Raw genomic sequence first — 26,552 nt, 5'->3', positions numbered from 1 at the left:
TGCATGATCCCATTCACAGGGATCATCACAAGCTACTAAGGTTTGCTTTTCTAGACAAACACTTTCAATTTGTGGCTCTTCCCTTCGGTCTTGCCACAGCTCCCAGAATTTTCTCAAAGGTTCTGGGATCGCTGTTGGTGGTGCTTCGGTTACGGGGCATTGCAGTGGCGCCCTATCTGGACGACATCCTGGTCCAGGCGCCATCCTTACAACAAGCAAGATCCCACATGGAAATGTTATCCTTCCTGCGATCTCACGGGTGGAAGGTAAATTTGGAAAGAGTTAGTCCCAAATACAAGGGTAACTTTCTTGGGAACCATAATAGATTCCCTATCTATGAAGATTTTTCTGACGAAGTCAGGAAATCAAAGCTTTTCGATACTTGTCTAGCCCTTCAGTCCACTCCTCGGCCATCAGTGGCTCAGTGCATGGAGGTAATTGGGCTGATGGTAGCGGCAATGGACATCATCCCGTTTGCTTGGTTCCATCTCAGACCTCTGCAGTTAAACATGCTCAGGCAATGGAACAGAGATTATGCAGACTTGTCTCCTCGAATACTACTTGAGAAGGAGACAAGGGATTCTCTTAAATGGTGGTTGTCTCGGGATCATCTCTCCCAGGGAACCTGCTTTCACAGACCATCTTGGGTGATTGTGACAACAGACGCCAGCCTTCTAGGATGGGGAGCAGTCTGGGGCTCCCTAAAGGTTCAGGGAGTTTGGACTCAGTCTGTTCTCTCTATAAACATTCTGGAGCTGAGAGCGATCTTCAATGCTCTTCTAGCCTTTCCCCAATTAGCCTCGGTCCAGTTTATCAGGTTCCAGTCGGACAACATAACTTCAGTGGCTTACATCAAACATCAGGGAGGAACGAGGAGTTCCCTAGTGATGACAGAGGTAACCAAAATAATCCAGTGGGCAGAAACCTACTCTTGTTGTCAGCGATCCACATACCAGGGGTGGACAACTGGGAGGCAGACTTCCTGAGCAGGCAGACCTTTCATCCGGGGGAGTGAGAACTCCATCAGGAAGTGTTTTCCAGCCTTACTCTCAAATGGGGTCAGCCAGAATTGAATCTCATGGAATCTCAGCAGAATTCCAAGCTCCCGAAGTACTGGTCGAGGTCCAGGGACCCTCAGGCGGTACTGATAAACGCCCTAGCGGTACCTTGGACCTTCAGTCTAGCATACCTATTTCCTCCGTTTGCTTTTCTTCCTTGGGTTATTGCTCGAATCAAGCAGGAGAGTGCCTCGGTGATCGTCATTGCACCGGCTTGGCCTCACAGGATTTGGTATGCAGATCTGGTGGTGGACATGTCATCTCTGCCACCTTGGAGACTTCCGTTGAGGAAAGACTTTCTAATTCAAGGGCCCTCCCTTCACCCAAATCTAGTTTCTCTGAAGCTAACTGCTTGGAGATTGAACGCTTAATTTTATCCAAGCGGGGCTTTTCAGAATCGGTCATAGAGATCATGATTCAGGCTCGTAAACCTGTAACTAGAAAGATTTACCATAAGATATGTTGTAAATATCTCTATTGGTGTGAGGGCTACTCCTGGAGTAGAGTTAGGATTCCTAGAATTTTGTCCTTTCTCCAAGAGGGTTTGGAGAAAGGATTATCGTCAAGTTCCCTAAAGGGTCAAATTTCTGCCTTATCTATTTTGTTACACAAACGTCTGGCAGATGTTCCAGATGTGCAATCTTTTTGTCAGGCCTTGGTCAGGATCAGGCCTGTGTTCAAGCCAATTACTCCTCCTTGGAGTCTGAATTTGGTTCTCAAAGTTCTTCAGGGGGCTCCGTTTGAGCCTATGCATTCCTTAGATATTAAGTTGTTATATTGGAAAGTTTTGTTTCTTGTGGCTATTTCTTCTGCTCGCAGAGTGTCAGAGCTCTTGGCATTGCAAGTATGAGTCCCCTTACCTTATTTTTCATTCAGATAAGGTAGTTTTACGTACTAAATTAGGATTTCTTCATAAGGTTGTTTCTGATCAGAACATTAATCAGGAGATTGTGGTTCCTTCCTTGTGTCCTAATCCTACCTCTCAGAAAGAATAACTTCTACACAATTTGGACGTGGTTCCTGCCTTAAAGTTTTACCTGCAGGCGACTAAGGATTTTCATCAGTCTTCTGCTTTGTTTGTGGTTTTCTCAGGAAAACGTAAGGGGCAGAAAGCTATGGCTACTTCTCTTTCCTTTTGGCTGAAGAGTATCATACGTTTTGCATATGAGACTGCTGGACAGCAGCCTCCAGAGAGAGTTACGGCTCATTCCACAAGGGCTGTTGCTTCCTCATGGGCATTCAAGAATGAAGCTTCTGTGGAACAGATTTGCAAGGCTGCAACTTGGTCCTCTCTTCACACTTTTTCAAAATTCTACAAATTTGACACTTTTGCCTCAACTGAGGCCGCTTTTGGGAGAAAGGTTCTTCAAGCAGTGGGGCCTTCCGTTTAGGTTCCCTGTCTTGTCCCTCCCGTATCATCTGTGTACTCTAGCTTGGGTTTTGATTCCCAATAGTAATTAAGATGATCCGTGGACTCATCGTGTCATTAAAAAGAATTTTATGCTTACCTGATAAATGTATTTCTTTTTTGACACGATGAGTCCACGGCCCGCCCTGTTTTTGATAGACAGGTTGTTGGTTATTATAAACTTCAGACACCTCTGCACCTTGTTACTTCCTTTCTCTCCTTTACTTCAGTCGAATGACTGGGTTGGGAGGGAAGGGAGGTGATATTTAACAGCTTTGCTGTGGTGCTCTTTGCCGCCTCCTGCAGGGCAGGAGTGATATTCCCAATAGTAATTAAGATGATCCGTGGACTCATCGTGTCAAAAAAGAAATACATTTGTCAGGTAAGCATACATTTTCTTTTTCTTTATAAACATACGTTGGTACTTATTCGCTCTCAGTATTTAGTGGCTCTTTCTCTGTTTCATAGGCCATGAAGATTTAGATCTTTAAATCAGATAAAGAGATAAAGTCCATAATTCAGGGAACAATTATCTTATATTCTTTGTCATTTTTTAAAAATAGATTTCTGTTTTCACAATAAAGCACCCAGTCTGCTAGGAGAAAAGTTACCGGAGACAAAGGGGGGAAATGTATTAATCTGAATTGCCCTTGCAGTGTAGGCTCGCTCATGTAAGCCGGCAAACGCAATTTTATAATCAGCGGTTTTTAAACTGCTACTTACTAAACTCGTTCAAATCACTCCAGTCTGATAATACCAGGATGATTTACAAGCCCTTGGTTGGTTGTGCGAGAGATGTGAGTGCCGATCATAAATGCAGGCAGCAGATTCTATACACTTACAGCAATACCACGCTGACAGGTTCCCTGTTTGGGAAACTTCTCCCTCTAGATAATAACAATTCTTGCCCACAGTGTAAGTCTTTCATACTATGTGTGAGTGTGTTATGTTTCTCTTCATTTTCCTAGAAGGGGGAGCAAACTCATTAGCTAAATAGTTTTTATAAAGATAAGCACATAAATAATTACATTTTCTTTAGTTAAAGGGAAACTAAACTCAAAAAATTTCTTTCACAATTCAGTTAGAGAATTTAATTTTAAACATTCAAATTTACTTCTATTATCTAATTTGTTTTAACTTTTAGATATCCTTTGTTGAAGAAATAGCAATGCATATGGGTGAGCCAATCACACGAGGCATCTTTGTGCACCCACCAATCGGCAGCTACTGAGCCTATCTAGATATGCTTTCAGCAAAGAATATCAAGAGAATGAAACAAATTGGATAATAGAAGTAAATAAGAAAGTTGTTTAAAATTGCACACTCTTTCTAAATCATGAAAGACAAAATGTGGGTTTCATGTCCCTTTAATTCTGTTATTTGTTTTGAGGAAGAAATTTCTGAATATTCAATAACACATAGATACACAATATATCAGAACACAACTCAGTAAAGGCTGTGACACACTGCAAGCAGAGCGACGCGCAGCGTGTAGATGCAGCTGTGCGCGCTCAGTGTGTCTTGCCTTTTCATCTCTGAGCACTCTGCTGCGTCAGGTCGCGTAGCTAAGCGCTCAGAGATGAAATATTTGAACTTCAGAAGCGATGCGACGCGGAGCGAAGCAGCTGCTTTGCATCGCGCCGCATCGCTTGCAGTGTGTCACAGCCTTAAAGCAGAAACACAACAGAGCTAATCACACAAGCAGATACAACAAGGATCATCACATAAGTAACATGTAGAGAGACACTGGGTGAGCCAGATCACAAGTCAGGAACTGATACAAATATGTACATGAGATCCAAGCAAACATAAGTAACATATAGAGGTTACAGGATGGTTCAGGTTAGTAACATATATATATATATATATATATATATATATATATATATATATATATATATATATATATACTGTATATACAAGATAGATTAGCACAGAAGTCAGTAACATGTATAAATATATACAAGATAGCGCAGCACATAAGTCAGTAACATATAAATATATACAAGATAGATCAGCACAGAAGTCAGTAACATATATAAATATATACAAGATAGATCAGCACAGAAGTCAGTAACATATAAATATAGACAAGATAGATCAGCACAGAAGTCAGTAACATATAAATATATACAAGATAGATCAGCACAGAAGTCAGTAACATAAATAAATAAATACAAGATAGATCAGCACAGGAGTCAGTAACATATAAATATAACACTGAAAGGAAAGTCCCAACTAGTCCTTTAGAAAAGATCTGCCCCACTAAGGTTTTAACCGGACAATATACTTATTCAAGTTACCCTCAGGAGTGCATCAAGGTATTCAAGGGGCCTCAGTATTTGAGTAAAAAGAATCTTATCTGAATATTATATTATAAAATGCAAACTGATATCGAATTCCCCCAAAATAAACCAGTGCCTGCCAGTGTGCTCAGCATATGACAAACAGTCCGTTGATCTCGAAAGTACAGTCTATAAACTCACATGTACGGCCTCTTCTTATATCATCATTTGTTTAACCCCTTAATGACCACAGCACTTTTCCATTTTCTGTCCGTTTGGGACCAAGGCTATTTTTACATTTTTGCGGTGTTTGTGTTTAGCTGTAATTTTCTTCTTACTCATTTACTGTACCCACACATATTATATACCGTTTTTCTCGCCTTTAAATGGACTTTCTAAAGATACCATTATTTTCATCATATCTTATAATTTACTATAAAAAAAAATTTAAAATATGAGGAAAAATGGAAAAAAACACACTTTTTCTAACTTTGACCCCCAAAATCTGTTACATATCTATAACCACCAAAAAACACCCATGCTAAATAGTTTCTAAATTTTGTCCTGAGTTTAGAAATACCCAATGTTTACATGTTCTTTGCTTTTTTTGCAAGTTATAGGGCAATAAATACAAGTAGCACTTGCTATTTCCAAACCATTTTTTTCCAAAATTAGCGCTAGTTACATTAGAACACTAATATCTTTCAGGAAACCCTGAATATCCCTTGACATGTATATATTTTTTTTTAGTAGACATCCCAAAGTATTGATCTAGGCCAATTTTGGTATATTTCATACCACCATTTCACCGCCAAATGCGATCAAATACAAAAAATCGTTCACTTTTTCACAAATATTTTCACAAACTTTCGGTTTCTCACTGAAATTATTTACAAACAACTTATGCAATTATGGCATAAATGGTTGTAAATTCTTCTCTGGGATCCCCTTTGTTCAGAAATAGCAGACATATATGGCTTTGGCGTTGCTTTTTGGTAATTAGAAGGCCGCTAAATGCCACTGCGCACCACAAGTGTATTATGCCCATCAGTTAAGGGGTTAATTAGGGAGTTTTTAGGGAGCTTGTAGGGTTAATTTTAGCTTTAGTGTAGTGTAGTAGACAACCCCAAGTATTGATCTAGGCACATTTTGGTATATTTCATGCCACCATTTCACCGCCAAATGCGATCAAATTAAAAAAAACGTTAAATTTTTCACAATTTTAGGTTTCTCACTGAAATCATTTACAAACAGCTTGTGCAATTATGGCACAAATGGTTGTAAATGCTTGTCTGGGATCCCCTTTGTTCAGAAATAGCAGACATATATGACTTTGGCGTTGCTTTCTGGTAATTAGAAGGCTGCTAAATCCTGCTGCGCCTCACACGTATATTATGGCTAGCAGTGAAGGGGTTAATTAGGGAGTTTGTAGGGAGTTTGCAGGGTTAATTTTAGCTTTAGTGTAGAGATCAGCCTCCCACCTGACACATCCCACCCCCTGATCCCTCCCAAACAGCTCCCTTCCCTCCCCCACCCCACAATTGTCCCCGCCATCTTAAGTACTGGCAGAAAGTCTGCCAGTACTAAAATAAAAGGGTTTTTTCAATTTTATTTTTTTTAGCATATTTACATATGCTACAGTGTAGGATCCCCCCCTTAGCCCCCAACCTCCCTGATACCCCCCAAAACCGCTCTCTAACCCTCCCCTCTGCCTTATTGGGGGCCATCTTGGGTACTGGCAGCTGTCTGCCAGTACCCAGTTTGCAAAAAAAAAGTGCTTTTTTTTATTTTTTTGTTTTTTTTTCTGTAGTGTAGCTTCCCCCCCCACACAGACAAACCCCCACCACCTTGCTTATCATTTTTTTTTATACTTTTAAGACCGTTTTTTAACATGTTTTATTAAAGATTTTCTGTAGTGTAGCGGTTCCCACCCGCTCCCTCCCCGTGCACGCGCCCGCCCCCGCCCTCCCGTGCACGCACGCGCGTCCGTGCGCGCCCCCGGTCACCCCCGCCCACGATCCCGCCCCTCTCCACATCAGCAGGGCCATCGATGGCCGCCACCCGCCTCCCGGTCCGGCTCCCACCCACCAACGCCGCAAGCCACCGATCTCCGGTGCAGAGAGGGCCACAGAGTGGCTCTCTCTGCACCGGATGGCTTAAAAAGGTTATTGCAGGATGCCTCCATATCGAGGCATCACTGCAATAACCGGAAAGCAGCTGGAAGCGAGCAGGATCGCTTCCAGCTGCTTTCCACACTGAGGACGTGCAGGGTACGTTCTCAGGCGTTAACTGCCTTTTTTCTGAGGACGTACCCTGCACGTCCTCAGTCGTTAAGGGGTTAATCACACACTTGGAAAGTTAATCATACAAAATGTCCCAGTTATACTCGGTTATACAGGTTACACAGATAACATTTCTCACCAGCTATGGATATCCTGCTCTCCCAGGCTACAGCCTGTCCACCAACGCGGAACGAGCGCACCTCTAGCCGGGCTTCTCCTTCAACAGTGATTCCTGTATCGAGTAACGTCCTGTTAGCCAATAGAAACAAGATGGTGACGTATCCAACGTGTCACTTACGCCACTCCGCCAATGGTAATCCGACTGATTGACGTTTCCCACTTGTCATCCGTCAGTAACCAATTAGGGCGTATTGATGATATCCAATGACCATCCAGGGGTCAGCCTCAACTTACAATATTCCGTTGGTAAACAAACAGGGAGTAATAAAAATACTTGCTGTAATGAGACAAATGTAAATAGTGAGGCTTCACTGTACACACACAGGCATAGGTATTGAGAGCGGCCTATATGAAAAACTGAAGAGGGTAGTCTTTGCTTCCTCCTCACTGAGGGTAACTCCGGTGGGCTTAGCAGACGGTGCTGGCTTGTGGTAAAGAATACACAATCAGAAAAAACAGGAAAGCATGCCAAGCACCAAAAAATAAATAAAAATCGCACTTTATTAGTATTCCATTTAAAAATATATTATTACAAAAAGAGAGAATGTGGGGAGACCCCCAAACAAAACAGACTAACGCGTTTCGGCTAGGAGAGCCGTACTCATAGTCCATAAAACCACTAAAAGTACACTGATTTAAATACCCAGTGTTCTGTTACTATTGGTTGGCCATCTAATTGAAATTTAAATTTTAAAGGTACAGCGCCCTAAACATTTAAAGCACCTTTGTATTTAGTTTTACATGATTTATAACTAAATCACCTTTATAATTTCATTAAATGGCCAAATGGGGGTGAGAAATGTTAAATAGCATAAATACAATTACAAACATGATATTGTCACAGGACAGACACAACTCTAAATGCTCATGGGAAATACATATTGCAGTACACAGTTCAAAGTTATAGCCAAATTGAATTAAATTGTCTAAAAGGAAATACTGATATATAGTTCTTCAGTCCCATTATACGCAGTAATAGGTGAAAGGAGGTATATTAACATATTCAACCTAAGATAACAAAAAATGACAAAAAAGTCATAGTGAGCCTATGACTAAAGGCACTTGTTTTATACTCATAACCCCAAATTAGTGTAAAAGCGATATCAACCACTTAGATAGATAGTAATCCTATTTGAGTCTCACAGATTAATAATATATCTTTTGGAGGATAATAACACCAACCGGGCCTGTTGATAAATGTAAATGAGCCTATGACTAGAGGACAATATACCAAACTAGATATATTTAAATAAATAGATACAAATAGATACAAATAGATTAACCTCAAAAGACCCTGAGACCTATAAACTTGATCCCTAAAGTAAAAGAGGTTATCTTCAATATTTATAAATGAGCCTATGACTAGAGGACAGTGTAAGAACTGGATATAATTAATTAAATACACAGTCTAGTTAGACTAATACCTGCTTCCTTGGTCCCTATACACTAGTGTTGTCTTCAATATTTATAAATGAGCCTATGACTAGAGGACAGTGTAAGAACTGGATATAATTAGTTAAATACATAGTCTAGTAAAACTAATACCTGCTTACTTGGTCCCTACAAACTAGTGTGTTACATATTTACAGAATATAACCAGAATACGTCATTATCATTGGCTGTAAATGAGCCTAAGACCCACGGGTAATATGTTGTACTAGATTAGTCCCTCACGTCCAATAATTAATGAAATCGTATTCTGAATTTAGGCCCCAAGGTCTCTTAGTTTGGAGCCTAAATATCCAATACATCTCTTGTCTTGACAGGACCTCAAAACGGTCCCCTCCTCTCTTTTGGTGCTGTACCTTTTCAATTATCATCCATTTAAGGGAATGACAATCTTTGTCATGCTGTTGTACAAAGTGGGTTACCAATGTAGTACTACTCTTACCTACTCGAATCGTGGACAAATGTTCGCGTATTCTAGAGCGGACATCCCTAGTGGTCAATCCTACATATTGCAAATTGCACAACGTGCACCACAGGAGATAGATGCAATATGTAGATCTGCAGTTGACACAAGAGGAGATATCAAAGGTTTCCCCAGTCACTGCTGAAGTGAAAGAGGTACCAACCTGTACGTACTCACATGCCTTGCATTGTGAATATCCGCACCTGTATGTTCCTCTATGACTTAACCAAGAGGAAGCAGCTCCCATCTCAAGTCTAGGTCTTTTCAATTGAGAAGGGGACACAAGGTTACCTATAGTCTTATTCCTCCTATAGGAAAACCTGCAACCTCTTTTAACCGTTTCTGTGAGAGCATCATCAGCCACCAGTAGTTGAAAGTGATTGCGGATTATACCACAAATCTGTGTATACTGGGCTGAATAATCTGTCACAAAGGTTAATGTGTTATCTGTACTCTTTTTTGGAGTGGGTTTGTCCTTTAAGAGGGTTTCCCGTGGCATATTATTTACTTCATTTCTGGCTCTCTTAATGATTTTTCTGCTGTATCCCCTTTGTTGCAGGCGTCCTTCCAGATCATCTGCATGAGTGACATAGCTTTGGGGTAAAGTACAGTTGCGTTTAATACGCACAAATTGGCCCTTTGCCACAGAGTAAGGCATGTGTTTGGGATGGCAACTCCTTGCATGCAAGAGGCTATTCCCTGAGATCTGAGATAGGCTTCCTATATACTTGTGAGGAAACCTTACCCGAAGAACAGCCTCTTAACTCAAGGTCCAGATAATGTACCTGATCCTTATTATACTCAGATGTAAATTTTAGATTCACTTCGTTTTGTCCCAAGTAGTCTACAAATTCGCGTGCCTGTTCCATGTCTCCCCTCCATATAAATAGAAGATCATCTATGTAGCGGATATACAATCTGATTTTCGGTCTGAAGGGGTTACCGGCCGCATAGACGTGGGACCGCTCCCACCAACCCATGAATAGGTTGGCGTAGGTGGGAGCGAACTTCGCTCCCATAGCGGTCCCACGTCTCTGCAGGTAGAACTCCCCCTCAAACCGAAAATAGTTGTGGGTCAACAGGAAATGGGTGACATCTACTACAAAGGTAATGAACGAGTCACTGTGGGTTGTTTTCTCTTTCAGAAAATATGTCACTGCTTTTATGCCCCATTCATGGGGTATTGTGGAGTATAGAGAAACATCCACAAAGAGCCATCCAAAATCTCGTTCCCAAGGTACATTTTCAACCAAACTCAACACATGCTTAGAGTCCCTGGCATGGCTGGGGAGTGACTTAACCAGAGGCTGGAGGACTCCATCAAGCCACTCCGAAAGGTGTTCCAGCATAGACCCTATACCATTCACTATGGGTCTACCCTGGACATTTTCTAGTGACTTATGCACCTTTGGAAAATGATGGAACAGGGGGATGACCTGATGTTCCACAAAGAGATATTTAAAGGTTAACATACCGTCATAAATCTATCAAACCACATTCTAACTAACTATGAGGAGAGGGTGCTGTCTCTTGGTCTGGGTTTTGTACCAACAGTAAATTTCAACTTGTTTAAAACAATGCTGGATTTGAATAGATTTATTCGAAATCTAACTTTACGTAAGCATTTTTCAGGTGCAAACACAGACCAGGAAGTAGCAAATACTGAGGTTACAATTCAAAGAGATACCCGTCAGGAACTTGATTTTCTTGAGACATGTGATCTCATTACTCTGGAGGAGTTGGGGAGAGAGGGATTGCCAAGATCGGAGGAGGTAAACCCTGATAGGGTCAAAAGATATAAAAACCCCTCTACCTTCTACCCTATCCAGAGTAGGGGCAATATAATTGAGACTTTCTATAAGAGGGTAGAATCAGATTTGAGACATCTATCTTTGTCCCAGACTAGTTCCATGAGAAATATGTCATTAAATGAAAGAAAAGCCCTTAAATCTTTGGAAGAAAATGTGGAAGTGGTTATAAAACAGGCGGACAAGGGGGGCTCAGTGGTCCTCCTTAACAGATCAGATTACATTAAAGAAGCCCTAAGACAGTTGGAAGATGTGGAAAATTATCAACATTTGAGTCAGGATCCTACTAATAGATTCCAGAGAGAACTTATGCACCTTCTGGATGGAGCAGTGGAGGATGGACTCTTGGATGAGAAAACCTTTAAATATCTCTTTGTGGAACATCCGGTCATCCCCCTGTTCCATCATTTTCCAAAGGTGCATAAGTCACTAGAAAATGTACAGGGTAGACCCATAGTGAATGGTATAGGGTCTATGCTGGAACACCTTTCGGAGTGGCTTGATGGAGTCCTCCAGCCTCTGGTTAAGTCACTCCCCAGCCATGCCAGGGACTCTAAGCATGTGTTGAGTTTGGTTGAAAATGTACCTTGGGAACGAGATTTTGGATGGCTCTCTGTGGATGTTGTTTCTCTATACTCCACAATACCCCATGAATGGGGCATAAAAGCAGTGACATATTTTCTGAAAGAGAAAACAACCCACAGTGACTCGTTCATTACCTTTGTAGTAGATGTCACCCATTTCCTGTTGACCCACAACTATTTTCGGTTTGAGGGGGAGTTCTACCTGCAGAGACGTGGGACCGCTATGGGAGCGAAGTTCGCTCCCACCTACGCCAACCTATTCATGGGTTGGTGGGAGCGGTCCCACGTCTATGCGGCCGGTAACCCCTTCAGACCGAAAATCAGATTGTATATCCGCTACATAGATGATCTTCTATTTATATGGAGGGGAGACATGGAACAGGCACGCGAATTTGTAGACTACTTGGGACAAAACGAAGTGAATCTAAAATTTACATCTGAGTATAATAAGGATCAGGTACATTATCTGGACCTTGAGTTAAGAGGCTGTTCTTCGGGTAAGGTTTCCTCACAAGTATATAGGAAGCCTATCTCAGATCTCAGGGAATAGCCTCTTGCATGCAAGGAGTTGCCATCCCAAACACATGCCTTACTCTGTGGCAAAGGGCCAATTTGTGCGTATTAAACGCAACTGTACTTTACCCCAAAGCTATGTCACTCATGCAGATGATCTGGAAGGACGCCTGCAACAAAGGGGATACAGCAGAAAAATCATTAAGAGAGCCAGAAATGAAGTAAATAATATGCCACGGGAAACCCTCTTAAAGGACAAACCCACTCCAAAAAAGAGTACAGATAACACATTAACCTTTGTGACAGATTATTCAGCCCAGTATACACAGATTTGTGGTATAATCCGCAATCACTTTCAACTACTGGTGGCTGATGATGCTCTCACAGAAACGGTTAAAAGAGGTTGCAGGTTTTCCTATAGGAGGAATAAGACTATAGGTAACCTTGTGTCCCCTTCTCAATTGAAAAGACCTAGACTTGAGATGGGAGCTGCTTCCTCTTGGTTAAGTCATAGAGGAACATACAGGTGCGGATATTCACAATGCAAGGCATGTGAGTACGTACAGGTTGGTACCTCTTTCACTTCAGCAGTGACTGGGGAAACCTTTGATATCTCCTCTTGTGTCAACTGCAGATCTACATATTGCATCTATCTCCTGTGGTGCACGTTGTGCAATTTGCAATATGTAGGATTGACCACTAGGGATGTCCGCTCTAGAATACGCGAACATTTGTCCACGATTCGAGTAGGTAAGAGTAGTACTACATTGGTAACCCACTTTGTACAACAGCACGACAAAGATTGTCATTCCCTTAAATGGATGATAATTGAAAAGGTACAGCACCAAAAGAGAGGAGGGGACCGTTTTGAGGTCCTGTCAAGACAAGAGATGTATTGGATATTTAGGCTCCAAACTAAGAGACCTTGGGGCCTAAATTCAGAATACGATTTCATTAATTATTGGACGTGAGGGACTAATCTAGTACAACATATTACCCGTGGGTCTTAGGCTCATTTACAGCCAATGATAATGACATTGTATTCTGGTTATATTCTGTAAATATGTAACACACTAGTTTGTAGGGACCAAGTAAGCAGGTATTAGTTTTACTAGACTATGTATTTAACTAATTATATCCAGTTCTTACACTGTCCTCTAGTCATAGGCTCATTTATAAATATTGAAGACAACACTAGTGTATAGGGACCAAGGAAGCAGGTATTAGTCTAACTAGACTGTGTATTTAATTAATTATATCCAGTTCTTACACTGTCCTCTAGTCATAGGCTCATTTATAAATATTGAAGATAACCTCTTTTACTTTAGGGATCAAGTTTATAGGTCTCAGGGTCTTTTGAGGTTAATCTATTTGTATCTATTTGTATCTATTTATTTAAATATATCTAGTTTGGTATATTGTCCTCTAGTCATAGGCTCATTTACATTTATCAACAGGCCCGGTTGGTGTTATTATCCTCCAAAAGATATATTATTAATCTGTGAGACTCAAATAGGATTACTATCTATCTAAGTGGTTGATATCGCTTTTACACTAATTTGGGGTTATGAGTATAAAACAAGTGCCTTTAGTCATAGGCTCACTATGACTTTTTTGTCATTTTTTGTTATCTTAGGTTGAATATGTTAATATACCTCCTTTCACCTATTACTGCGTATAATGGGACTGAAGAACTATATATCAGTATTTCCTTTTAGACAATTTAATTCAATTTGGCTATAACTTTGAACTGTGTACTGCAATATGTATTTCCCATGAGCATTTAGAGTTGTGTCTGTCCTGTGACAATATCATGTTTTTTTATTGTATTTATGCTATTTAACATTTCTCACCCCCATTTGGCCATTTAATGAAATTATAAAGGTGATTTAGTTATAAATCATGTAAAACTAAATACAAAGGTGCTTTAAATGTTTAGGGCGCTGTACCTTTAAAATTTAAATTTCAATTAGATGGCCAACCAATAGTAACAGAACACTGGGTATTTAAATCAGTGTACTTTTAGTGGTTTTATGGACTATGAGTATGGCTCTCCTAGCCGAAACGCGTTAGTCTGTTTTGTTTGGGGGTCTCCCCACATTCTCTCTTTTTGTAATAATATATTTTTAAATGGAATACTAATAAAGTGCGATTTTTATTTATTTTTTGGTGCTTGGCATGCTTTCCTGTTTTTTCTAACATATAAATATAGACAAGACAGATCAGCACATAAGTCAGTAACATAAATAAATATATACAAGAAAGATTAGCACAGAAGTCAGTAACATATATAAATATATACAAGATAGATTAGCACAGTAGTCAGTAACATATAAATATAGACAAGACAGATCAGCACATAAGTCAGTAACATAAATAAATATATACAAGAAAGATTAGCACAGAAGTCAGTAACATATATAAATATATACAAGATAGATTAGCACAGTAGTCAGTAACATAAATAAATACAAGATAGATTAGCACAGGAGTCAGTAACATAAATATAGACAAGACAGATCAGCACATAAGTCAGTAACATAAATAAATATATACAAGAAAGATTAGCACAGAAGTCAGTAACATATATAAATATACAAGATAGATTAGCACAGGAGTCAGTAACATATATAAATATAGGGCAGATCAGTACATAACAGATACAGTGTGTATCAGCACACAGGTCACACAAAAATGATACAGGGTTTACCAGCACTCAGGATTATGTTATTTTTTTTTTAAGACACAAACGGCTAGATTTAGAGTTTTGTCGGTAACGACCCGCGTAGCTAACGCATGCTTTATTTTCCCCCGCACCTTTTAAATACCGCTGGTATTTAGAGTTCACAGAATCGCTGCGTTTTCAGTGCGTTAGGCTCCAAAAAGGTAGCGTAGAGGCATATTTACCGCCACTACAACTCTCGATACCAGCGGTGCTTACGGACGCGGCCAGCTTCAAAAACGTGCTCGTGCACGATATCCCCATAGGAAACAATGGGGCAGTTTGAGCTGAAAAAACCTAACACCTGCAAAAAAGCAGCGTTAAGCTCCTAACGCAGCCCCATTGTTTCCTATGGGGAAACACTTCCTAAGTCTGCACCTAACACTCTAACATGTACCCCGAGTCTAAACACCCCTAACCTTACACTTATTAACCCCTAATCTGCCGCCCCCGCTATCGCTGACACCTGCATATATTTTTTTAACCCCTAATCTGCCGCTCCGTACACCGCCGCAACCTACATTATACCTATGTACCCCTAATCTGCTGCCCCTAACACCGCCGACCCCTATATTATATTTATTAACCCCTAATATGTCGCCCCCAACGTCGCCTCCACCTACCTACACTTATTAACCCCTAATCTGCCGACCGGACCTCACCGCTGCTATAATAAATGTATTAACCCCTAAAGCTAACTCTAACCCGAACCCTAACACCCCCCTAAGTTAAATATAATTTAAATCTAACGAAATAAATTAACTCTTATTAAATAAATGACTCCTATTTAAAGCTAAATACTTACCTGTAAAATAAACCCTAATATAGCTACAATATACATTATAATTATATTGTAGCTATTTTAGGATTAATATTTAGTTTACAGGCAACTTTGTAATTATTTTAACCAGGTACAATAGCTATTAAATAGTTTATAACTATTTAATAGCTACCTAGTTAAAATAATTACAAAATTACCTGTAAAATAAATCCTAACCTAAGTTACAATTAAACCTAACACTACACTATCAATAAATTAATTAAATAAAATGCCTACAATTACCTACAATTAAACCTAACACTACACTATCAATAAATTAATTAAATACAATACCTACAAATAAATACAATGAAATAAACTAACTAAAGTACAAAAAATAAAAAAGAACTAAGTTACAAAAAATAAAAAAATATTTACAAACATTAGAAAAATATTACAACAATTTTAAACTAATTACACCTACTCTAAGCCCCCTAATAAAATAACAAAGACCGGGGGAACTTCCGGGCAGCGGCCATGATAGGTCGCAAGACTGTTTGCTGCTCCAAATATTACTCTAATCTGCCTTCAATCTCCGTGTTAACACTCAGTTGAGAGTGATCTGATACAGAACAGTTTTCAGCAGATATAGCCCTATTATCTGATACCACTATTTTTGGATTTGGAACCAGATTCAGCCTACCGGAGCATAACGAGGGTTGCGGCCCACTATCTAACCCCCCGGCAGGGCGCCCATGTGGCCCTGTCGTTAGTAAGCAGTGACAATCCGCAAAACACTGCTAGCTCTCTTTACTTTCTATGTGTCCACTCAAGCTATTCTATGGATGACCAACATGGACAACGGGACCAGTTTCTTGCAGGAGCTGCGCCGCTTACTCGCAGAACATCTAGCTGCCTTTGAAGTCACGCTACAGACTACATTTGAGCCCAGAAACACGTATAATCCCCAAACACCTCCTGCATTCGACCATGTTGAAGAGGAGGACAGAGACGGTAGCGCTTTGGGGCCCCATCGCTTACCGGTTGCCCCAGTCAGCAGCAAAAGAGTCCAGCAACTCCCAGGGGAGGAACACCAAGTGTGGGGTGGAAAGACTTGGACTCCTTGTGCAGCTAATGCTACTGGTGACATTGCTGCAACCAGACCAGCTATCATATTAGCACACAACCTCACGCCAAGTACCCCAGGAGGAAGCCAAGCAGAACATTTCCCTAAGAATCAAGGCGGGTCAAGATTGCGAGGGGGTCACTCCTTCCTTTCCTTGCTGATCTCAAATACTCCTTGTGGCGGGGAGACACCGCTCTTATTCGGGAGAGTCCTATCTGCACGGGTGCTTACAGATCAAAGAGAATCGCAGCCACAAATAAAACACCCCTCATTTGCCTTCAACTGTTCAGGCGCTGTTTCCTACACATGGCATTCACTGCAGCTGAATACTTCCCACTTGCCATCCGATAGACCGATAATGTTAACTGACTGTATGGGCTTGCTCTGGGGATACAGCGTGAGTGACCAGGTAACAGGACTACAAGGCATCCCATACTTTCGTGCTCCGGAGAGTCTTACCCTGCCTGTGGGGCAATTTCACAAAATAGGGGTAGGCTAACTGCTGTGTATGTGTAAGACTGCTTAGGAGAACTTGACCACGATATTACCTAAGCCGTAGGCTGCTCAGAGAGCTGTGATTATTTACTCTCTGACAAACCTTTATAGACGTGTTGTCTCTACTCATACTTTATACCACTCTTTGTTAGCACTCACTGAGGTTAATGTATATATATTTGCTTTCTCTAACTATATAGCACAGTATTGTCTTGTAGCCATGCCATTTCTCCTGTAACAACATGTAAGTTTGATTGTGCTGGTGCAGCTAGAAGACGGGCAGCTCATCTAATTAGGGAGATATCCTATAACATCTACTTTGAGAAATATATATAGCCACACCCTATACTGATAAGAAATTGCGGGTCACCTTTGTTCTTAAATAAGTATTACCTAGATGTTGCCTACAAATGAACCCAGTAGATTCAAGCATTCTGTTTTAAGGAGAGCTCATCCCCAGTTCACAGTTTATATTATACTAACATACTTCCTATACCCACTGTCCACCCACTGTTGCATGCTGTCCCCCCATTTTGTCATACTGACGATAGCAATTGTGTTGTTTATTTGAGTTTTACGACGATCACAAAAATCTTGTACCAAGTTTTGACCCTTATCCCCATCAATGTAATTACTTATGAAAGCTACATTTAACGCTGTGCTGCCTGCGGCCGGGGCAGTGTAGTGTTCCCAGTAACTTCTTGTTTACAAACCCCCCTCTATTATACCTCCTAAATGTTCATCCACTTCATCTCCCATAACTTGACGCTTAATACTAGACCTTACATCACTAATATCCCTCACTATTTTTCAACAGATATGTTTGGCCTCCTATTTCCCACTTAGAGGATAGTTGTATACTCAGCAGTTAACCTCAGGATCTCACAGTCCCCCCCACAATAAAGTCTTGTGATAGTTTCTATAATTTTAGGCAACTGCTCATTACATCATGTCAGAATTATATGTTACCTACCCAGGCATCTAGAAGTCAGTTATTCCATGCTTGGTCAGTTTCATTTAAATGTGGATACTTTTGATTATGGTACCTATAGTGATAATATCATACAAAAACTAAAAAACCGAGGTTCACTACTGGGATCCATGAGTGGTCCCCCAATGATCATGGCAGTCTTCTGTTAATGTGTCCCTTATCTAATACCAAGTGGTCCAAAAGCGGCCCCAGGTTCCATCTGGAAAACAAAGTTTTCATGGCAAGCACTATATTCACCATCTAACCCTACTTAATGCTATATATCCACGTTGTATAGAATCTGTTAATACATATAACTTTTTTTCTTGTTTGTTTTATGTAAGCTGTACTGAAAAGCATTGTCTTTGTGCCATTAACTGAACCTTAATAAAAAATAAACTTACAAAAAAAAAAAAAAAAAATAACAAAGACCCCCAAAATAAAAAAATGCCCTACCCTATTCTAAATTTAAAATAGAAAAGCTCTTTTACCTTACCAGCCCTGAAAAGGGCCCTTTGCGGGGCATGCCCCAAAGAATACAGCTCTTTTGCCTGTAAAAAAAAAACGTACAATACCCCCCCAACATTACAACCCACCACCCACATACCCCTAATCTAACCCAAACCCCCCTTAAATAAACCTAACACTAAGCCCCTGAAGATCTCCCTACCTTGTCTTCACCACGCCGGGTTCACCGATCGATCCAGAAGAGCCTCCGATGTCTTGATCCAAGCCCAAGCGGGGGGCTGAAGATGTCCATGATCCGACTGAAGTCTTCATCCAAGCGGGAGCTGAAGAGGTCCATGATCGGGCTGAAGTCTTCTATCAAGCGGCATCTTCAATCTTCTTTCTTCCGGATCCATGGTCATCCCGCCGACGCGGAACATCCATCTTCACCGACGACTTCCCGACGAATGACGGTTCCTTTAAGGGACGTCATCCAAGATGGCGTCTCTCGAATTCCGATTGGCTGATAGGATTCTATCAGCCAATCGGAATTAAGGTAGGAAAATTCTCATTGGCTGATGGAATCAGCCAATCAGATTCAAGTTCAATCCGATTGGCTGTTACGATCAGCCAATAGAATGCGAGCTCAAGCTGATTGGCTGATCGGATCAGCCAATCGGATTGAACTTGAATCTGATTGGCTGATTCCATCAGCCAATCAGAATTTTCCTACCTTAATTCCGATTGGCTGATAGAATCCTATCAGCCAATTGAATTCGAGGGACGCCATCTTGGATGACGTCCTTAAAGGAACCGTCATTCGTCGGGAAGTCGTCGGTGAAGATGGATGTTCCGCGTCGGCGGGATGACCATGGATCCGGAAGAAAGAAGATTGAAGATGCCGCTTGATAGAAGACTTCAGCCCGATCATAGACCTCTTCAGCTCCCGCTTGGATGAAGACTTCAGCCCGATCATGGACCTCTGCAGCTCCCGCTTGGATGAAGACTTCAGTCGGATCATGGACATCTTCAGCCCCCCGCTTGGGCTTGGATCAAGACATCAGAGGCTCTTCTGGATCGATCGGGGGGTTTGGGTTAGATTAGGGGTATGTGGGTGGTGGGTTGTAATGTTGGGGGGGGTATTGTATGGGTTTTTTTTACAGGCAAAAGAGCTGAATTCTTTGGGGCATGCCCCGCAAAGGGCCCTTTTCAGGGCTGGTAAGGTAAAAGAGCTTTTCTAATTTAATTTTAGAATAGGGTAGGGCATTTTTTTATTTTGGGGGTCTTTGTTATTTTATTAGGGGGCTTAGAGTAGGTGTAATTAGTTTAAAATTGTTGTAATATTTTTCTTATGTTTGTAAATATTTTTTTATTTTTTGTAACTTAGTTCTTTTTTATTTTTGTACTTTAGTTAGTTTATTTAATTGTATTTATTTGTAGGTATTTTATTTAATTAATTTATTGATAGTGTAGTGTTAGGTTTAATTGTAACTTAGGTTAGGATTTATTTTACAGGTAATTTTGTAATTATTTTAACTAGGTACCTATTAAATAGTTAACTATTTAATAGCTATTGTACCTGGTTAAAATAAATACAAAGTTGCCTGTAAAATAAATATAAACCCTAAAATAGCTACAATATAATTATAATTTATATTGTAGCTATATTAGGGTTTATTTTACAGGTAAGTATTTAGCTTTAAATAGGAATAATTTATTTAATAAGAGTTAATTTATTTCGTTAGATTTAAATTATATTTAACTTAGGGGGGTGTTAGGGTTAGGGTTAGACTTAGCTTTAGGGGTTAATAAATTTATTAGAGTAGCGGTGAGGTCCGGTCGGCAGATTAGGGGTTAATACTTGAAGTTAGGTGTCGGCGATGTTAGGGAGGACAGATTAGGGGTTAATACTATTTATTATAGGGTTATTGAGGCGGGAGTGAGGCGGATTAGGGGTTAATACATTTATTATAGTGGCGGTGAGGTCCGGTCGGCAGATTAGGGGTTAATAATTGTAGGTAGGTGGAGGCGACGTTGGGGGCGGCAGATTAGGGGTTAATAAATATAATATAGGGGTCGGCGGTGTTAGGGGCAGCAGATTAGGGGTACATAGGGATAACGTAGGTGGCGGCGGTGTGCGGTCGGCAGATTAGGGGTTAAAAAAATGTAATAGAGTGGCAGCGATGTGGGGGGACCTCGGTTTAGGGGTGCATAGGTAGTTTATGGGTGTTAGTGTACTTTAGAGCACAGTAGTTAAGAGCTTTATGAACCGGCGTTAGCCCAGAAAGCTCTTAACTCCTGACTTTTTTCTGCGGCTGGAGTTTTGTCGTTAGATTTCTAACGCTCACTTCAGCCACGACTCTAAATACCGGCGTTAGAAAGATCCCATTGAAAAGATAGGATACGCAATTGACGTAAGGGGATCTGCGGTATGGAAAAGTCGCGGCTGGAAAGTGAGCGTTAGACCCTTTCCTGACTGACTCCGAATACCAGCGGGTGGTAAAAACCAGCGTTAGGAGCCTCTAACGCTGGTTTTGACGGCTACCGCCAAACTCTAAATCTAGGCGAAAGAGTCCACAGATCATCTTACTTACTAATGGGATATTCACCTCCTGGTCAGCAGGAGGAGGCAAAGAGCACCACAGCAAAGCTGTTAAATAGCTCCTCCCCTCCCACTCCAGTCATACTCTTTGCCTACGTTAGTGATAGGAAGAGGTAAAGTGAGGTGTTAGAATAGATTCTTCAATCAAGAGTTTATTATTTTTAAAGTAGTGCCAGAGTGTGCTGCTTTGTTCTAGGGTGTAGCCGTAGTGCATATTAGTCTCTACAGTAGAGCTTTGGTGGCTTTAGAGCAATGGGAACTTGTGGGACATAATTCTCACTGTGCCTCCAATATAATGATGCTGCCCTTACCCTGAAAACCTGAAGCATTTTACTCAGGACTTTCGTTTATTCACAGGTCCATGGGAGGGAGAGGACCTCTTAAACCTGAGAATTGCCTTACTGCCAGGCAGAAGATGAGGTAAGTGCTGACTTTTTTTTCTGTGAGTAGGAAAGAACTCAGAAAAAGTTTGGGGCACTTTATTATTTTTATTTAGACCTCATGGAACTTTGGGCTCTTGTTTAAGGGTTTCTCAGATTCTCTTTATGTTTTAAAAAAAGAGAGAAGGGGACCCTGTAAGGCAGCCAGGACGCAGGCACTGGGGTTGATTGCGACATGACTCATCTCCCGACGGTGTCATACCTAATAATAGCCAACCGGGAGATTACATGCTGAGGCAGAGCATTGTGTGTTTTCTCTGTTATGTGTCACAATCGGACTAACAGCTGGTTAAACTGAAGCTGTTCAGGAGTTCATATTTTTTAAATTCAGATGAGCTGTTTAGCAAGCTCAGTGTGAGGGGGTTTTTCTGTTTAGCTGTCGTTGCTCCCGGTGGCTATACTTAGATAATGGCGACCGGGAGATGGCTGTGGAACGCCCACGAAGGGCGGAGCTTATTAATGGCGCCAACGTAGTTGCGCACCTCCTTTTTCCTAGCGCTTCATGTTATCAGAAGCAGCGGAGGATATTAAAACTTTGAATTTGCACTTTTCAGGCAGCACCTCCTTCCTCACACATCCGGTTACGGAAGGAATGGACGAGTTTAGGTCTGTGTGCTTGCGCTTAAGAACAGCGCTACAGTTGCATCTGGATTGCGTAGAGAGACTGTCTGTCTCCTCAGCTGGGTCAAGCTGAATGGTAAAGGGAGTTTTTACAGCACTTTTTGTTACTCCTGTACATATACAGTCATTTCTTTCCTCAATAAAATAAAGATGCACTTTAACACTTAAAGAAAAAACAAATATTACATTTTAAAATTTAAAGATACAGTAACGGTTTTCATGTGTTAATTTTGATTAAAAATTCCACTCCTTTCTGAACCTACTCCTACTAAGACTTTTACTGTTTAGGAGTTTATGACAGGGGACAAGCTATGCCACAATTTCGCATATGGTGTCCCAAAGATTTATGGCCCACATGCAGTGCCCTGCGCTTCCTTTCACACTCCACCTGAAGTTTCTCTGCATTTCATGCATTATGTGTTTTTCCCACGAGGTATAAAACAGTACTAAAGGACAGATTTTCAATCATTTAGGATGATGGATTCAATAGTTACTATTTTGAATGTTTCTTCCTTGTAACTGTAAGGGGAAGATACTTTGTTAGTATTTGGAGGGGAATCCTCAGATTCATTAATATCTTTATCTGATCCTGAGGTTGTTCGCTTTCAGTTTTTTAGCTTGCATACTTCCATTTGTTAATTGAGGAGGTTTTGGCTACCTCAGGCGATTCCGCCACTACAACAGCTATTCTCTTACAGGATAAGAGAAAGATGTATATATACCAGTGCTTAAAAGGACAGCCAGCTGTGTGCATTGCTGCCGTCACTAGTGCGTCGTCATATTGGTTTGAGGCGTTATGTGATGCTATTAGGTCAGACACTCCCCTGGATGAGATCTAGGATGGGACTTAGGTTGGCTACTTCCTTTATTTCGGATGCTTCCCTACAAGTTATCAAACTGGGAGCAAAGATTTCAGGTTCTCTGTTCTAGCTCACAGAGCCTTATGGTTAAAGCCTTGGTCTGCGGATGTATCCTCTAAGTCTTAGCTTCTAGCTATTCCTTACAAAGGAAAGTCCTTATATGGATCTGATATGTCGGAGATTATCTCTGATTCCCCGGGAGGTAAGGGTCATCTTATTCCCCAGGATAACAGAAACAAACATAAAGGACGACAGAGCAATTTTCATTCCTTTCGAAAACTGGAGGGAGATTCCTCCTTTACTGCCCCAATCAGGAACAAACTAACCATGCATGGAGATCCATTCAATCCTGAAATAAGGGAAAACAATCCAAAGGCCTGCTGTTGAATCAAAGACAGCATGAAGGGCATGCTCACGATCCGGGACTGGATCTTGTAAGGGGCAGACTTCCTTCTCTGCTCAGGCTTGGGTTCAATATGTTCAGGATCCCTGGGCAATAAAAATCGTGTCCCAGGGATACAGGTTAGAGTTCAAAGTTTTTCCTACCAGAGGCAGGTTTCTGCTTTTAAGCTTTTCTGCAGGACACACAAAGAGACGCGTTCTTATTCTGTGTAAGAGACCTTTCCAACCCGGGAGTGATTGTTCCGGTACAGGAACAGGGTCTGGATTTTTATTTCAATCTGTACATGGTTCCCAAAGAGAGAGGGAACCTTCAGGCTGATTTTAGATCTTAAAAGTCTAAACAGATTTCTCAGAGTACCATCCTTCAAGATGGACACTTTTTGTTCCAGTCTTTCTTTGATCCAAGAGGGTCAATTTATTACAACATTGGATTTATCGGACGAGTACCTGCATGTTCCCATTCTCAGGAATCTTCACAAGTTACTAAGGTTTGCCTTTCTGGACGAACACTTCCAGTTCGTGGCTTTTTCCTTCGGTCTTGCCACAGTTCCCAGAATTTTCGCAACAGTTTTGGATCGCTGTGGGCGGTGCTTCAATTACAGGGCATTGCAGGGGCGCCCTATCTAGATGACATCCTAGTCCAGGCGCCATCATTAAAACAAGCATGATCCCATACGGACATGGTGTTATCCTTCCTGCAGTCTCAAGGGTCGAAGGTTAATCTGGGAAAGATAAAGTCAAGGGTGACTTTCTTAGGAACTATACTAGATCCCCTATGAATGAAGATTTTTCTGACAGAAGTCAGGAAATCAAGGATTATCGATACTTGTCTAGTCCTTCAGTCCACTTCTCAGCCATCAGTGGTTCAGTGCATGGAGGTAATCGGGCTGATGGTGGCGGCAATGGACATCATCCCGTTTGCTCGGTTTCACCTCAGACCTCTGCAGTTAAGCATGCTCAGGCAATGGAACGGAGATTATGCGGACTGGACTCCTCAAATATTACTAGGAGCAGGAGTCAAGGGATTCTCTTCAATAGTAGTTGTCTCTGGATCTTCTTTCCCAGGGAACCTGCTTTTGCTGTCCATCTTGGGTATTGTGATAACAGATGCCAGCCTTCTAGGGTGGGGAGCAGTCTGGGGTTCCCTAAGAGCTCAGGAAGTTTGGACTCAATCAGAGTCGGTTCTTCCTATAAGCTTCCTGGATCTGAGAATGATCTTCAATGCTCTTCTGACCTGGTCCCAGTTAGCCTCGGTCCAGTTTGTCAGGTTCCAGCCGAACAACATAACTTCAGTAGCTTACATCTATCATCTGGGAGGAACGAGAAGTTCCTTAGCAATGACAGAGTTAATCAAGATAATTCAGTGGGTGGAGGCCCATTATTGCTACCTGTTGGCGTTCCACATCCCAGGAGTAGACAACTGGCAGGCGGACTTCCTGAGCAGGCAGACCTTTCTTCCGGGGGAGTGGTAACTCCATCCGGAAGTGTTCTCCAGCCTGATTCGTGAGTGGGGTCAGCCGGAATAAGATCTCATGGCTTTTTGACGGATTACCAAGCTCCCGAGATTCGGGTTTAGGTCCAGGGACCTCAGGTGGAACTGACAGATGTTCTGCCGGTTCTTTGGATTTTTGGTATAGAATGCCTGTTTCCTCTGTTTGCGTTTCTTCCTTGGGTCATTGCTCGAATCAAGCAGGAGAGGGCATCAGTGTCCCAGCCCTTGCTTGGCTTGCAGGACTTGGTAGGCAGATCTGGTGGACATGACTTCTCTGCCACCTTGAAGACTTCTGTTGAGGGAGGACCTTTTAATTCAAGGGTCTTGCCTTCTCCCAAATCTAGTTTCTTTGAAGATGACTGTTTGGAGATTGTGCGCTTAATTCTATCCAAGCGAGGTTTTTCTGACTCGGTCATAGAGACCAGGATTCAGGCTCGTAAGCCTGTAATTAGAAGGATTTGACATAAGTTATGGCGTAAATATCTTTATTGGTGTGACTCCAAGGGCTACTCATGGAGTAGAGTTAGAATCCTAGCATTTTGTCTTTTCTCCAAGAAGGTTTGGAGAAAGACTGATCGATAAGTTCCCTAATGGGTCATATCTCGGCTTTATCTATTTTATTTCTCTAACATCTGGCGGATGTTTCAGATGTACAATCATTTTGTCAGGCCTTGGTCAGAATCAGGCCTGTGTATAGATCGGTTACTCCTCCATGGAGTCTGAATTTAGTTCTTAAGGTTCTTCATGGGGCTCCATTTGAGCCTATGCATTCCTTAGATATTAAGTTGTTATCTTGGAAGGTTATTTTTTCTGCTCGTAGAATGTCAGCGCTTTCGGCTTTGTAGCATGAGTCTCCTTACCTTATTTTTCATTCAGATAAGGTAGTTTTACGTTCTTAATTAGGATTTCTTCCTAAGGTTGTTTTTGGATCTAAATATTAATCAGGAAATTGCTGTTCCTTCCTTGTGTCTTAATTCCTTCTTCTCCGAAGGAACGACTTCTGCACATTTTGGACGTGGACCGTGCTTTAAAGGTTTGGTCTACAGGCGACTAAGGACTTTCGTCAGTTTTCTTCTTTGTTTGAGTTTCTCAGGAAAATGTAAGGGACAGAACGTCATGGCTACTTCTCTTTCTTTTTGGCCCAAGAGTATCATATGCTTTGCATATGGGACTGCTGGACAGCAGTCTCCAGAGAGAGTTACGGCTCATTCCACGAGGGCTGTTGCTTCCTCATGGGCATTCCAGAATTAAGCTTCTGTTGAACAGATTTGCAAGGCTGCAATTTGGTTCTCTCTTCATACTTTTTCAAGGTTCTATAAATTTGACACTTTTACCTCGGCTGAGGCCGTTCTTTGGAGAAAGGCTTTTTCAAGCAGTGGTGCCTTCCGTTTAGGTTCTTGTCCCTCTGTGTACTTTAGCTTGGGTATTGAATCCCATTAGTAATTAAGATGATCCGTGGACTCATCGTGTCTTAAAAAGGAAAAGAAAATTTATGCTTACCTGATAAATTTATTTATTTTTTTACATAAGTCCACGGCCCACCCTGTTCTTTTAGACAGGTTGTAGGTTATTGTAAACTTCAGAC

At 41.3% G+C, this 26,552-nt stretch overlaps 1 protein-coding gene across 2 annotated transcripts in view; it reads left to right on the top strand.

Annotated features, from left to right (window-relative positions):
- Window positions 1-26,552, top strand: part of LOC128667034 (H-2 class I histocompatibility antigen, Q9 alpha chain) — a 448,039-nt gene that overhangs the window by 396,884 nt on the left and 24,603 nt on the right. The window lies entirely within an intron of this gene.

Source organism: Bombina bombina, chromosome 7 (genome assembly GCF_027579735.1).
Source record: "Bombina bombina isolate aBomBom1 chromosome 7, aBomBom1.pri, whole genome shotgun sequence".
Taxonomy (NCBI): Eukaryota; Metazoa; Chordata; class Amphibia; order Anura; family Bombinatoridae; genus Bombina; species Bombina bombina.
Note: the sequence above shows the minus strand (reverse complement) of the source record. Positions and strands in the feature narration are given on the sequence as shown.